Source organism: Leuresthes tenuis, unplaced genomic scaffold (genome assembly GCF_036924035.1).
Source record: "Leuresthes tenuis unplaced genomic scaffold, fLeuTen1.0.hap1 SCAF_23, whole genome shotgun sequence".
NCBI classification, from domain to species: domain Eukaryota; kingdom Metazoa; phylum Chordata; class Actinopteri; order Atheriniformes; family Atherinopsidae; genus Leuresthes; species Leuresthes tenuis.
The window spans coordinates 19556316-19568591 of NW_027325377.1; the positions used below are offsets into that span (position 1 = coordinate 19556316).

Consider the following 12276-nt stretch of genomic DNA (forward strand, 5'->3'; position numbering starts at 1 on the left):
GATCAGCTGAGACTTGTATTACTCTTGGTGGTGCAGGGCAAAACATCAGCATCTGAGCATTGCTGTGTACAGCTCCAGTTTGAAGTTTCAGAGCAGAAACTTGACAGCAGACAAGCGTGAGGGGGCGGGACATATGTAGCATATTCAGAAGGGACTTCAACATTTTACAGCTTAGTCAGAAATCTCACCACCTCATCTGTCTAAGCATTCCTATAGATTATTTCTAATTCTGTGTTTCACTGAACCATCAAAAGGCAACTCACACGCACTTAAAGCCAAACTATTGTACAAGCCATGCATCTTCTCTTCCTCTTTCTTGCAAAATATTTTCTCCCCTTGACACAATTTTGACTGTAGAAATTATGAAATGACACAAGCATGAACATGAAATCGATCTTTCCCCTGTTTACAAATCTGCAGAGCTACATGCTTTTGTACACTCAGGGCTATTGTGTTAATGATAAATCCCATTATGTCAAGACAGCAAAATATATTACACTGAACTTTGACCTTACATTGAGGGGCTTTGTAGTTTATCATCTACCACAGGGATTTTTTTTAAATAAATGAAAAACGAAAGAAAACAAAAAACTTGACATCTAAAACTTTGTTTAAAACAACAAATAAAACTTCTGGTCATTTAACAACGTTTGGTTTCTCTTTCAGTTTCTGCCAAGTTGAAATGGGCACTGTATTATATTCACAATACCTGAAAAAAAAATTTCTCTTTGCATATATTAAACATTCTCTAATACATTTTGTATTTCTACCTCACTGACTGTCCATAGATGAGGTTTTGCACCCTTTAATATTGAACGCATGCTCTTACAGCGCTTTTTCGTTGCTTGCAGTGTAAAGCATATTACTCGGTTAAATATGCACGTGCTGTTCAGTTTCTATTAAATACTTGAAGTCTATTAGAAAGGTGACTGCAGAGGTGGACTTAACGCCGTCGTGCAGTACTGCCGTTTGCATTACACTGGCTTAATCTGAGAGGGTGATTAACGAGTGTGGAACTCCTCAACAGTACTGAAGAATCGCAAATAATGCGGGCATTGAATCCGGGAAAGAAAAAAAACGCGCTACGTCATGGAAATAATGACGTCAGGTTTGATTAGACGCTGAGGGAAGAGCCTTGTGTTGCTTAGGTAAAGTTCAGGCTTCCAGACAGAAGAAACGATAGTGGTGTTTTTATCCGTGCTTTTCATGAACTACATCATATGATGGGGAACTGTTCAATAATCCTGTTATTATAAAGCGACACGGGAGCAAAGAGGGAATACGAGGGGATGATGACGTAACCGTTTCCATAGGCGACTGATATGCTGGCTAGACCAATGGGAATCCACACCAGCAGTCCATACCCATCCTCCTTTTGACGTGCATCACATGTCCCTGGCGGTGTTGTGACAGAAGGGAAAAAGGCGAGGCAAGAAGATTCACTGTAGTGTACTTCCGTTTCCGCCAAATTGTACGGTGGAGAAAGCGCACCCGCTTTTCTTTCTTTTTTTTTTTTTTTGAAGGAGGGGCGTATCATCAGTCCTGTAGCATTTCGTATTATAGTTCCATGCTTAAGATCCGGTAGAAGTACAGTTAATTCCACCAGGCAAGGATTAAGTTGTTGAATAAAAAGCAGGTACCCTCGGTCTGCACTTGCTCCGTGATGAACAGATCTGTAACAGATTACTACTAGATTCACTAGGTAGGCGTCTATAATGTATTTTTTTGTGGCACCATTATGCCAGTTCTTCCTCACTATGGCCATTTTTTAGAATGCGTGTGTCAAGTTCCCGGAATAGTGGACTTGGGCTTCCATATTGCGCATGTGGTACGAGAACCATCTTGACAGCACACGCTGGACACTTTGTCTGTGGCTGTGACAGCGCAGTGGGCGGGATTTTACCTCAGATCAGGGGAGAGAGTCTAGTCTTTGGTGAGACTGAGGGGGAGTGAAAGACAGAAAGGGACCTGGGTTGTGTTCCAGAGAACGGAGTAAGTATTTCTTATGGTTATATTCTCTCTGCTAGTGCGATAAAATGCCACGACATGAGCTATGACCCCAGGTGTTTTGGACGCTGCAGATAAAACCCTAACTCGTTAAATCTTATATTTTTGTGCAAGGATCAACGAGGGCCAGCCTCTAGTGGGTAGCTCCCTGGTATATACGAAGCTAACGTTAGCTAACGTTATATCTTGGTTAGATACTGACATTGGGCGTCTTATTTTCCAACCCAGGTAGCTAATGCGGTAGGATGCTGCCAGGTTTCCATTGCTTGTGCTTAATTTACTATAGCCTCTGCTTTGCATAGGACTGAGTTGTTCGACTTGTCAATCTGTTAGAAGCAGCTTTTTTTGTATTTCCCCTCTTTACTATCAGCATTGGCTAAGGCATGGGAGCTAGTTGGCTAATACTGTACGCTAGCCAGTAACGATGTTTTAACGGCTGTGGTAAACAGCAAATTAACTGTGAGACTTCGAGGCTCATTAGTCTCCCCGTTAACAACGCGTGACACTTGAAATGTGGCCGTCCATCGCGTTACAGAAAGTTATGTGTATTTCATTCGAATAGACAAATTCCAGAGTTCCATTATTTGTTATTTGGTCAGTTAAAAAAATCTTTTTTGGTACCCATTTAATATGCTTGTATGTAATGTCACAGTTACCGTTAGGGGGGTAAAGCTACTAACGGCTTCAGCGCGTGGACTCTCGCAGCATGTGGAGTCGAGAGAATAACGTCCGTTTAGTGGCAGTTGCTCACGAGGGCAACTTGGGGAGCCGAGAAAGGTACCCATACAAGCACATTAATAAAACCCCTCTCAGCTGTCTTGTCATCACAGCGAACATGTACGGTTAACGTATTTTGTTGAGCAACAACGCCTTCCACTCATAAGGGAATGTAATTCACCACTGAAATTCCCTGTCGATCTGTCTCCCGTTACGATTTGGTTGTTAACCACATCTTTATCAATGCTTAACCCTAGTCATTGAGGGCACGTCCGATAAATGCATTATTTTATAGTCACGGCAGCATACCAGCCAAACCCCTTTTTCATAGCACGAGGCTGTAAACGGAGAAGACCCGAATAACGTTTATTGAGCGACTTGCACGGCAGCTGACATTCAAGAAGAGAAACGCTAGACCTTGAAACTAGCATGTCACCTTTAACTCTTTCTTATGCTTTGCAGTTTCTTTTAGATGACGTATGTTAACGCTGTATGCTTAGTCTTGATGAATACTGTGATATAATACATACTCCCACACTCAAAAAATGGTCTGCAACTACAAAGGCTGATGTGGAGTGCACCCACTGAGCACCTTTTGGTGTTTAGTTGACGGGATCACTCCTTATCCTATTAAAAGTCACCCGGCTTGCTCCAGCTCAGCGGTGTCTTCCCGCGTTTGTGTAATGACTGGTGATCCTGTAGTGGTTCACATGTGGTATCATAATCTCAAAATATATTTAAACATAGAATTTAGCACAAGCTTGAGGGGAACAGGACTGGTTTGATGATAGAAGGCATACCAGTCATCTGAATGAGGAGTAGTCATCTGTGGATTTGTTACATAATTTGATAACGGTCAGGCCATTTCATGGGGAAATACTATAGCAGAACACAATTGCTGAATAGTATATAAGAAAGCCAGTTGCTTAGATTCAGTATGAGTTTGTGATAGTAATTATTGCTATTTTACTTTCAGACTTGATTGAATAACAATTCTCCAGGTTTAGCAGCATGTGATATTTCATTATAGCTGTCTAATGATTCACTTAAATCAGCAGTAAGTCTTTCCCTGCCTCTGAGGCCTTTGAACTCAGACTGTTGCTGTCACTCAAGAATGACAAAAATACCCCTTCTTATTCTTTGCCATACAATCCTCTTTTTAATGGCTCCCCGTGGAGAATACTGCTTACCCCAAAAAAAAAAAATTATTTCAGTACTTTTGGGATTTATCTAGCTGAATGTTAAATGTAGAGATGATGTCACTATGTGATCACCTTAGCTATGGCAGCATTGTGGTAGCTGTGGTGGTGCTTTCTCTACCTTTTTGTGGTCTAGCAACCTGTTTGAAAGTGTGTGATGTCCGGTAATCTAACATTTTGCTGACTGATTACTTGTCGTGGCACGCAAGTGTTTGAGGAGTCACAGAGTGTATACCACACTGAGATAATGCAGTATGTGGAGGCACTTATCACTTGTTTGCAGCTTAATCGTGGATCAGTTAGAAACTGTTCTTAAGTTGTGCTCGATGTCAAAAGTAATCTTAACAACAGTGGCCGTAATTCCCCAGTTCAGTCAGTTGCTTTTCACGTTTGTAAGTAAGCATTGTTTTAAAGCATAGTCACTGTAGGCCTAAGGTGACATTGAGCAAGCATTGCAGCCAAACATAGGTTGTTGTACCATGACATAAGATATATTTATGATTTCAAGTATTCATGATGGAGTTTTGCTTATTTATCCTGTTGAGTGTAGACTGTAAGGCCAATGTTATTACAAGCAGCGGTATTGGGTTATGTAGAATTCGAGTCACCCATTACGACTCATTCATTCAAATCTTGCTTTAGGTTTGTCTACAAGTTATTAGCTTGAACATTATTTGAAATAGAATTGGTAACATAATTGGAAAATGGCAGAAACAGACTTCAACTCTGCTTTTGTTTGCTAAAATTGTTTTAATATATGTGGCACCAAATATCACAATATAATTGTCTAGATATGCCATATTTGTTAGTTTTGATGTTTCAGCAAAGATGCTGGGGGATTTTTATTTTAAAGCGGGGTAGATAATTTGGTTTTCCTATTAGTTTTTTGGATCTATTTGCCTTATTAGGTTTAGAAAACATCAGCAGACCTCCACACGGCAAAGTTTTTCTTTGCAAAGCCCTGGTGGTGGAAATGGACATTATTATTTGTGGCATTTCTCCTCAACTGTATGCTTTTTCTACTAATATGAGCTGTCATTTATTTTACACAGTTAAGTGAGATAATTGAAGCTTTGCTTTACCGTATCAGCACAATTGAGGAAGTCTAGCAATGTCACTGTAGTGTGGCAGCTAATGAAAGCACGACAGTCCTTTGACAGGAGTGCAGGAGGTTATTTTGAACCCCGAGAAGCAAATGGTAGCCCACATGAATATGCATTTATTAGTTATGTGAACACTAAAATTAAATCTTACAACATAGCTTCCAGGGTAGGATAAAGAAAAACTGCATTATGCGCTGTAGGTTTTTGAGAAATGGATATAATGCTCACCTCAACAAAAGTCTATCCCAGAGCTGAATTGATTGGAACAGCAAGGTCCGACTGTGGCAGAAAATGGCTGGGCTGCAGGACCCCGGGGTGCTGAGCTGCTGTCTAGAATCAAAGAACAAACAGCTTCTCATCTTCAAAGTGCTTCAGTACAAGTTGCAACATTATGAAATATTTTCGGTCCTGTCAACAAGAGAGGCTCTGCAAATCCTTCCAGGTTTTCTGATCGTTAATGGTTGAAACCAACATTTTTGACCACTATGCCGTATTCACTCATACTAAAGAGTGGGTTCATAACAGTTATTACAAGCTGAAAGTGACTCATGCTTTAAAAGATTAAGCATCGCATGTTGGTGTATATTTGTCGTTAAATATTTAGCTTTTCATTTTTAAGAAAAAACATTTTCCTTAATAGTGTGAAAAAAAGGGGAGTGTTAACAAGATATTCTTTTAGGAGTCAAAAGTACACAAAGTGTTGAATATGTGAGGGATTAATTGATGTCTAAATCTTTATTATGATATTGTGATCACAAGTTGGAATGATCTGAAGAAACCGAAGCTGTCCCAATTACCATTTTTAGCGCTTTGACGCCGTAAGACATTGGGGTCAACTTGAGAGAAAGCTTTAGATTATTATGATGCTGGTAGTCACAGTACTTTAGGTTTTTCTATGCAGTTACAGACAGACAACGGATTCTCCCTCAGCTTTAAGTTGAGCATACCATAGAGGCCAAGGACTTTATTTACTTAAGTAGCTGTAACACCAGGTCTCTTTTTAATATTCTACATTTAAAGTCCATCTCTTACCTCAGCTGTTTTAATCAGTTTTATGTGAATTTGAAATTTCACTTCTTAGTTTTGCATGCAGGAGCCCACATTTTGAGAAGCCTTTTCAGTGGCATGTTTATCTTGAGCACTGCTGATTATTCTCAAGATGTCTAAATGTCATTATCTTACACAAAAGCCTTGCACTCGCTACACAGTACTTCTGGAAATATGTGCAGCCTTGCATGACAGGAAATGTACTATCATTAACATTAATGCAGAGAGTGGTTTATCGATAAAGCAGTTGCCTTAGAAATTAATGCATAGTTGATGTATTATGATATACAGTGATAACAATATCAAGTAACTCTGGTTTCTCTTAAATTTACGAAGTTAAATCCAGGGGAATAATTAATTTTAAAGCTCGTTGCATGTTTCTCCATACATGATAAAGAGGAGCTGGAGAGCCAAAGGGTGTTGCTGTTGACACTTCTGACTGTGCATTCTCATGAACTGGCAGCCTGACAGTCTTTGAGAGCTGTGTAGAGGTTCCAGTCTGTGGGGTGAAGTAGCACTCTTAGCTGCAAGCCACGCTGCACAAGGATGGCAGGGTGTCTCTGCTTTGTACCCTCCACATTTACATGGCCTGACCCAGTTCAGCTACGACTGGCTGTGGGGGGAGGGAACAGTCTGGGGGAAGCTAAAAATATCACATCTCGCATCAGGCGGCTCCATTGCAGAGGGATCCCTAGAATCGCTATCCTTGACTTGCATCAAGTTGTTGGCACGTGAAGGTGTTCAAATTGCCAGAGGGTTTCCTAAGTGTGGACACAAAGACATGAGAATATTTTTGAGACAGCCACCTCTATTGTCCCATCTACTTGCTTACTTTTGCAACAGCGTCTCGATGGAGGTTTCTTTGTGCATCTAACAAGAAATACTAGCCTGAAATAGCTTGTGTAGACTTGAGACTTACAGATCTCTCATCCATGGGCACATATGCAAGCTGAGCTGTGGCTTGGCTGTGTTAGTGTGTAAAGGGTTAACTGTTGCCTCTGTCATTCAACCATACCATGCCAGCTGTTGGCTTGGAGATCCAATCACAATGATTTTCCACTGTTGTGACATGTGACCTGCTCCGCAACCCTAAAGTGACGCAGCTCGGCAAATGTTGGCACTTCCTTCATCTTGGCGTGTTTGCTGCTTGTTGGGTTGGGGAGTGTGAATGTTGGAGAGAGCTATTACAGTAAGACTTTAAGTTGGGAGAAGCCAGAGAATTACATTCATTACTGTAGGCTGCTGGTTGTGGTACGGAGCAAGTGAAACATTCTTGCCAGTTGATGTAAGTTTGTTTGAAACCATTAACACAATTTTAAAAAAGTACACATCAAACTGCAAGATTTGTATGCTTTTTACCCAAGAGTATTGATCTGGCTGTCTTGGTTTGTTGGAATATGTGCATAAACTCTGCAAAAATGAACCTTTTTTAATTGTTAATCAAAATCATTGCAGACAGATGAATCTTTCATTGTTCAGTATTTCTAATCATTGTCAACCTTTCTTTAGTTACACTTTAATGTACAAAACAATTATCCTTTATTATGTGGTCTTACCCGAATCTCAAACATCTTAAGTTTCACATTCTTTAGTCAACAACATGGCACTATTAAACGCATCTCCTGATTCGAAATCTCTGAAGGTTTAATATTTCTAGTGTTGCGCTGAAATGAGGACATACTTCACCTTTAGTCCATCTCCACACTCAACAAACTCTTAAGAATTGAATGTTTGTGGCTTTTGTGAAGTAACACATTTTTACTTGTCATTCGGTGTTACCAAAGCGTCTTTCAGATGCGAAACATTGGCTTCATCATTGTGTTAAAAAAGATTGCAGTCAGTCGTTCACACATTGCTCACATCGTTAATGTGAGGTTTCACTCAGGCATTCCTGTGAAAGTGACAGAGAGAGAGCCACGGTGGGTGCCGATATATGCCATTCATGCCAGATTAAACAGTAAATTAGGTGACTTATATCTCTCAAGTCCACAGAATCCTTTTTGTCACAGCAGCATGTTATATTGGCATAACCGTTAAGGGTGCTCTGATCAGGGATTTTTGGGTGAAATAACATTGAACATTGTCTCCTGTTTCACTGTAACATGCTGCTGTGTTGTTTTCCTTGATGGTACCATTTATTCATGCTTGAAAAATCCTTTGGTAATCCTGTCTGTATAAGCCAATCAGCCACGTAATTAATTATTTTTAAGTTAAAACAGTTAGTTTTAGGTTGACCTGACTATAAAGCTTCAAACAAAATAGTTTCTTGACATTACTCCAGTTCTGACTATGCACCTTGCCCTCCAGCAAGTTGCAGCTCTCCTCTCTATTTGAAAATTATTTAAAAATGACTTTACCTTCCGTTCGGGCTTTTTAGTGACCATCAGTCAAATTAAGGATGGATGTTGGCCAATAATGATCCGTACCCAAGTGATTAGAGCACTCTTAACAATTCAAGCATGACAGGCATGCAGTAGTTTTGTGAAACAAGAAAATATAAATTTCTTTTAGGTTAGATGATGAGTTTCTCTTGTTCATTTAACTCAAACACTGGGGGGAAAAAAAGTTCCTCTGAAAATTTGATGGTATGTTGAATGAACCCACTTTAGCTGGCTGTTTGGACCTAATCAATAGAAAGGAGTGCAAGTAAAAGGGGCTAAAATCTCTACATTTGATGAGACTTAAGGGCAGCTACATTAGATCACTGTATTTCTCACAAATCTGATATTGCACACCATGAGATCTGTAACTTGTATGTTACCATCCAGTCTAAGAAAAATGTTTTTTAATCTGGTCCCTTTTTTCCTCTTTGTGTTTTTAGTGCGTAAATTATTCATAGACTGAAAAATCTATGGTGTCAGACCCATATTGATTGGGAGTACCACCTTCTAAATGTCTTAAATATGACAGGGCAGTCATATACGACAAAGTAAAAGTCCTTGAAGTTGCAAAGCTGAGATTTTCTATTCACATCTGACAACACTGTTAAAAGGATGCCTACAGAAAGAAACCTTTTTGTTCATGCTGCACCATCATCTGACTTCAGCTCCCCTTTACAATGGGGCTTAAATTCTATTTGTGGGCTTTCCATGTGGACGTATCGTGTTGTATGAAACTCTTTCAATCTAGAAGTGAATCCCATCTTGTTGAATTTTTTGTAGTAGATTGAATTAGGCCCTTTTAGGTTTAAAAAAAAAAAAAAAAAAAAAAAAGAAATAGTCCTCAACGTTTGACAGCGACTTTGTTTAAGCCTCTAATTACATTGTGATGTCGGTTGCTCGTCTGAGTCGCTCCAAGACAAACTCTTATCTACCTGGCCATCATGAATGAATCAGCCTCATTGTGTTGGGCTGATTAAAGCTCAATGGACAGCAGCCTCTTGTAAGAGCGGGCTCTCTCCATGTAGAGCACCATGGAGCTCCCTCATGCCACAGATAGTCTTAATTAGATTAAACGGAGGGCTTTTCCTGAGGTAATCAGTCAGTTGGTCACTGTTCATTACATTTCCCCACCAGTTACTCTGCAGAGAGGCTGGTGGCTTTTCTGATCATAATAGTTATTACCTCATTTGTTTTTCTTTTCTTTTTAATCCACGCTTTCCCTCAGTGACGCACGTTGTGTGTTTGAGATAGCAGGGTGCTTATACTGTGTATGTAATGCTTCAGTTTAAAAACTTTAAGGTATTGTGGATGATGATCTAAGTTGACATTACTAGTATGTTGTACTACACTGCATCGTCATGCTTTTAATTTATCACAGAAACAGATGGAGAATTTTATTCTGTCGGCTTTTCTGCAACTTGGTCACTAATGCCAAAAAAAATCCTTTTAGGAAAAAAAAAGCGTTTGAAAACTGCCCCAGAACACCTGCGGGTTTTCTGAAGAACTTGACAGAATTGTCAGTCAACAAAAATCTTTATTACTCAGTCTAAAAGCCCTAAATGTGAAATGCAGAATTGAGCAACCAAACCTTCATCTTTTACTGTAAATAAGTGATTTTTTTTTTTTAAACCTTATGCTTATCAGAATTTTAAGAAAATCTTTGTTTAGCTTTAATGATGCTTAGCCCTAAGGAACACTCTTTTCACATCAAGCTTCAAAGGCAGAAGTAGTCGAACCACTTCCCACGCATAGGTTGCATTAAAACCTGGAATTTGGTGGTAATGTATACAAGGTTTTCCCGTAAAGCCAATCTGTTTTACAGATTAATTCTGAGTAATGATTAATCTCACATTCTACAGGGTCTGAAATGGCATGGGATTGTGGATGTTGCAGCATCTCTCCAAAATATAAACACAGCCAAGTTTGAATTGTATAAACTGAAAGACATGGTTAAGCCAGGGTGCCCCGAATATGCAGGCTTTAAGTTGCAGGCAGCATACATCTCCATAGCTGACACCATAAACCGTGCATGCAGAGATTATTTGCTCACAAAAGAGCTGCTGTAGCCTTGCCCAGAAGTCCTCAAATTTTTTATTACTTGACACAGTGTTTATGTCAAGAAGGCAAAAGACAAGAAATGATGACAGGAAAATGTGTGTTCCAGCAGATAAACTAGACTAATTATGAGGCAAACCTGTAGTATATATGCCCATAATATAAAAAATGTAAAGATTTGATAAGATTTTGGTGAGCATGTGATATGTAGCATTCAAATTTTTCCATCAATGAAAGTATATCGACAGCAGTGCAGCTGAGTATATTTTAGATAAAAGCTGATTATATTAGATTTTTGGATGGTTTGTGCTGTTTAATGTTTGACAGATACAGGTTTAGATGCTGTACTGTATTACCACGCTTGCCCGTCTCGTTGTCATGTTAATTGTGTTTTTGACATCATTGCTGGGTCTGGGCTTGAGTGGAGACTCTGGCCTGTTGTTTGTGTACAGCTCTAACATGCTGGCAGTTTTTCTCCAGACTATTTTGTCTGACACTTCTGCCTATAAAAGTTGTTGTTTTGGGCAGCGCATGACCTGTTTGTTCCATCATAATCATCTTTAGACTGCAGATATTTGTTCAAATTTAGAGAATTTCATGTTTTTGAAGCAAAAGCTATGACTATACTTGGTTTGCTTTGTGCATCCTGGATTTGCTGTACCTTGGACATTAAACTTAAATTTAATTATAATGCCATCTATATAGTTCAGAGAAACCCTCAAGTTGGAAGAAAGCACCAAAATGTGATCTAATATGAGATCTACGACCTGTTGTTAAGTTCGCAAGTCATCATCGTGACTATGTCTTGTTTTTTTTATTTTTTATTTTACACACAAAAAGAAAATGCTGTCCAACTCTAAATCCAACACAGGTGAGATACAGTAAGATGCTGCAGGAAGTCCTTCGCTATGAAAAAGTGCAGAGTTTGTATTGGCAATAAACAAACACTGCAGAGAGGAAATGACTATCTTTAAAATCTGTCTAGGGAAAGGCCCTGAAAGTAGCGATTACTTAATGCTGTTGCTGTGCACACACACTTGGACTGTAGCACAGAGCATATATTGATAGGTCAGTGTTTCATCCAAAAGACAAATTATTATTAAATTACAAGTACAGCTATTAAAAAATCTCTTGGCAATGACTGTAGGCAGTTCAATTTGTTAGTTTGCATTTTGTCTCAGCAGCCTCCAGTTTCCCGTCCCTATATACAGAAGAGAGGTTTTTAGTTTTTTAAATAAGTTTGTTCGTCAGTTGAAGCTGTATAATGAAAAAGAAAAACTGATAGAAGACTGATCCAAACCCCTATATCAGAGGGAGAAAGAAATATGCTCCACGTTCTCTGGGGAAAAAAGAAAATAATGTTCTTAAACCTGTATATAACATTTGGCATTAATTGTGCCTCCTCAAAATGTGCAAGTTATCCATGCCATGTGCACTATTGCACCCCCTACACCACTGCAGATGCTGGCTTTTGAGCTGTGCACTGATGATAAGCCAGATGGTCTCTCTCCTCTTTAGCCTGGAGGCTGGATCGTCCAGGATTTCCAAAAAGAACTTCATACTTTCCATCAGACCAGAGGACAATTTTCCACTTCACCTCAGTCAGTCTTAAATGAACTCGAGCACAGAAAGGACGAAAGCATTTCTGGGTCTTGCTCATAAGCAAGTTTTTTTTTGGACATTTAACCTGCTTTTATGGATGCCACCACAAGCTGTCGTTACTCGTACTGATGTGTTGCTGAGTCAATGCAGTGTTAACCTTTACAG

At 39.4% G+C, this 12276-nt stretch overlaps 1 protein-coding gene across 2 annotated transcripts in view; it reads left to right on the top strand.

Annotated features, from left to right (window-relative positions):
• The first annotated feature begins 1734 nt into the window (after nucleotides 1-1734).
• The window catches only part of atp2b1a (ATPase plasma membrane Ca2+ transporting 1a), a 34661-nt gene continuing 24119 nt past the window's right edge, over nucleotides 1735-12276 (top strand). Inside the window, exon 1 of one of the 2 annotated variants that reach the window (XM_072377869.1) lies at nucleotides 1735-1992. The gene's annotated coding sequence lies outside the window, so the exon portion shown is untranslated. The remainder of the gene's footprint in view (nucleotides 1993-12276) is intronic. The other variant, XM_072377870.1, reaches the window with a different exon arrangement.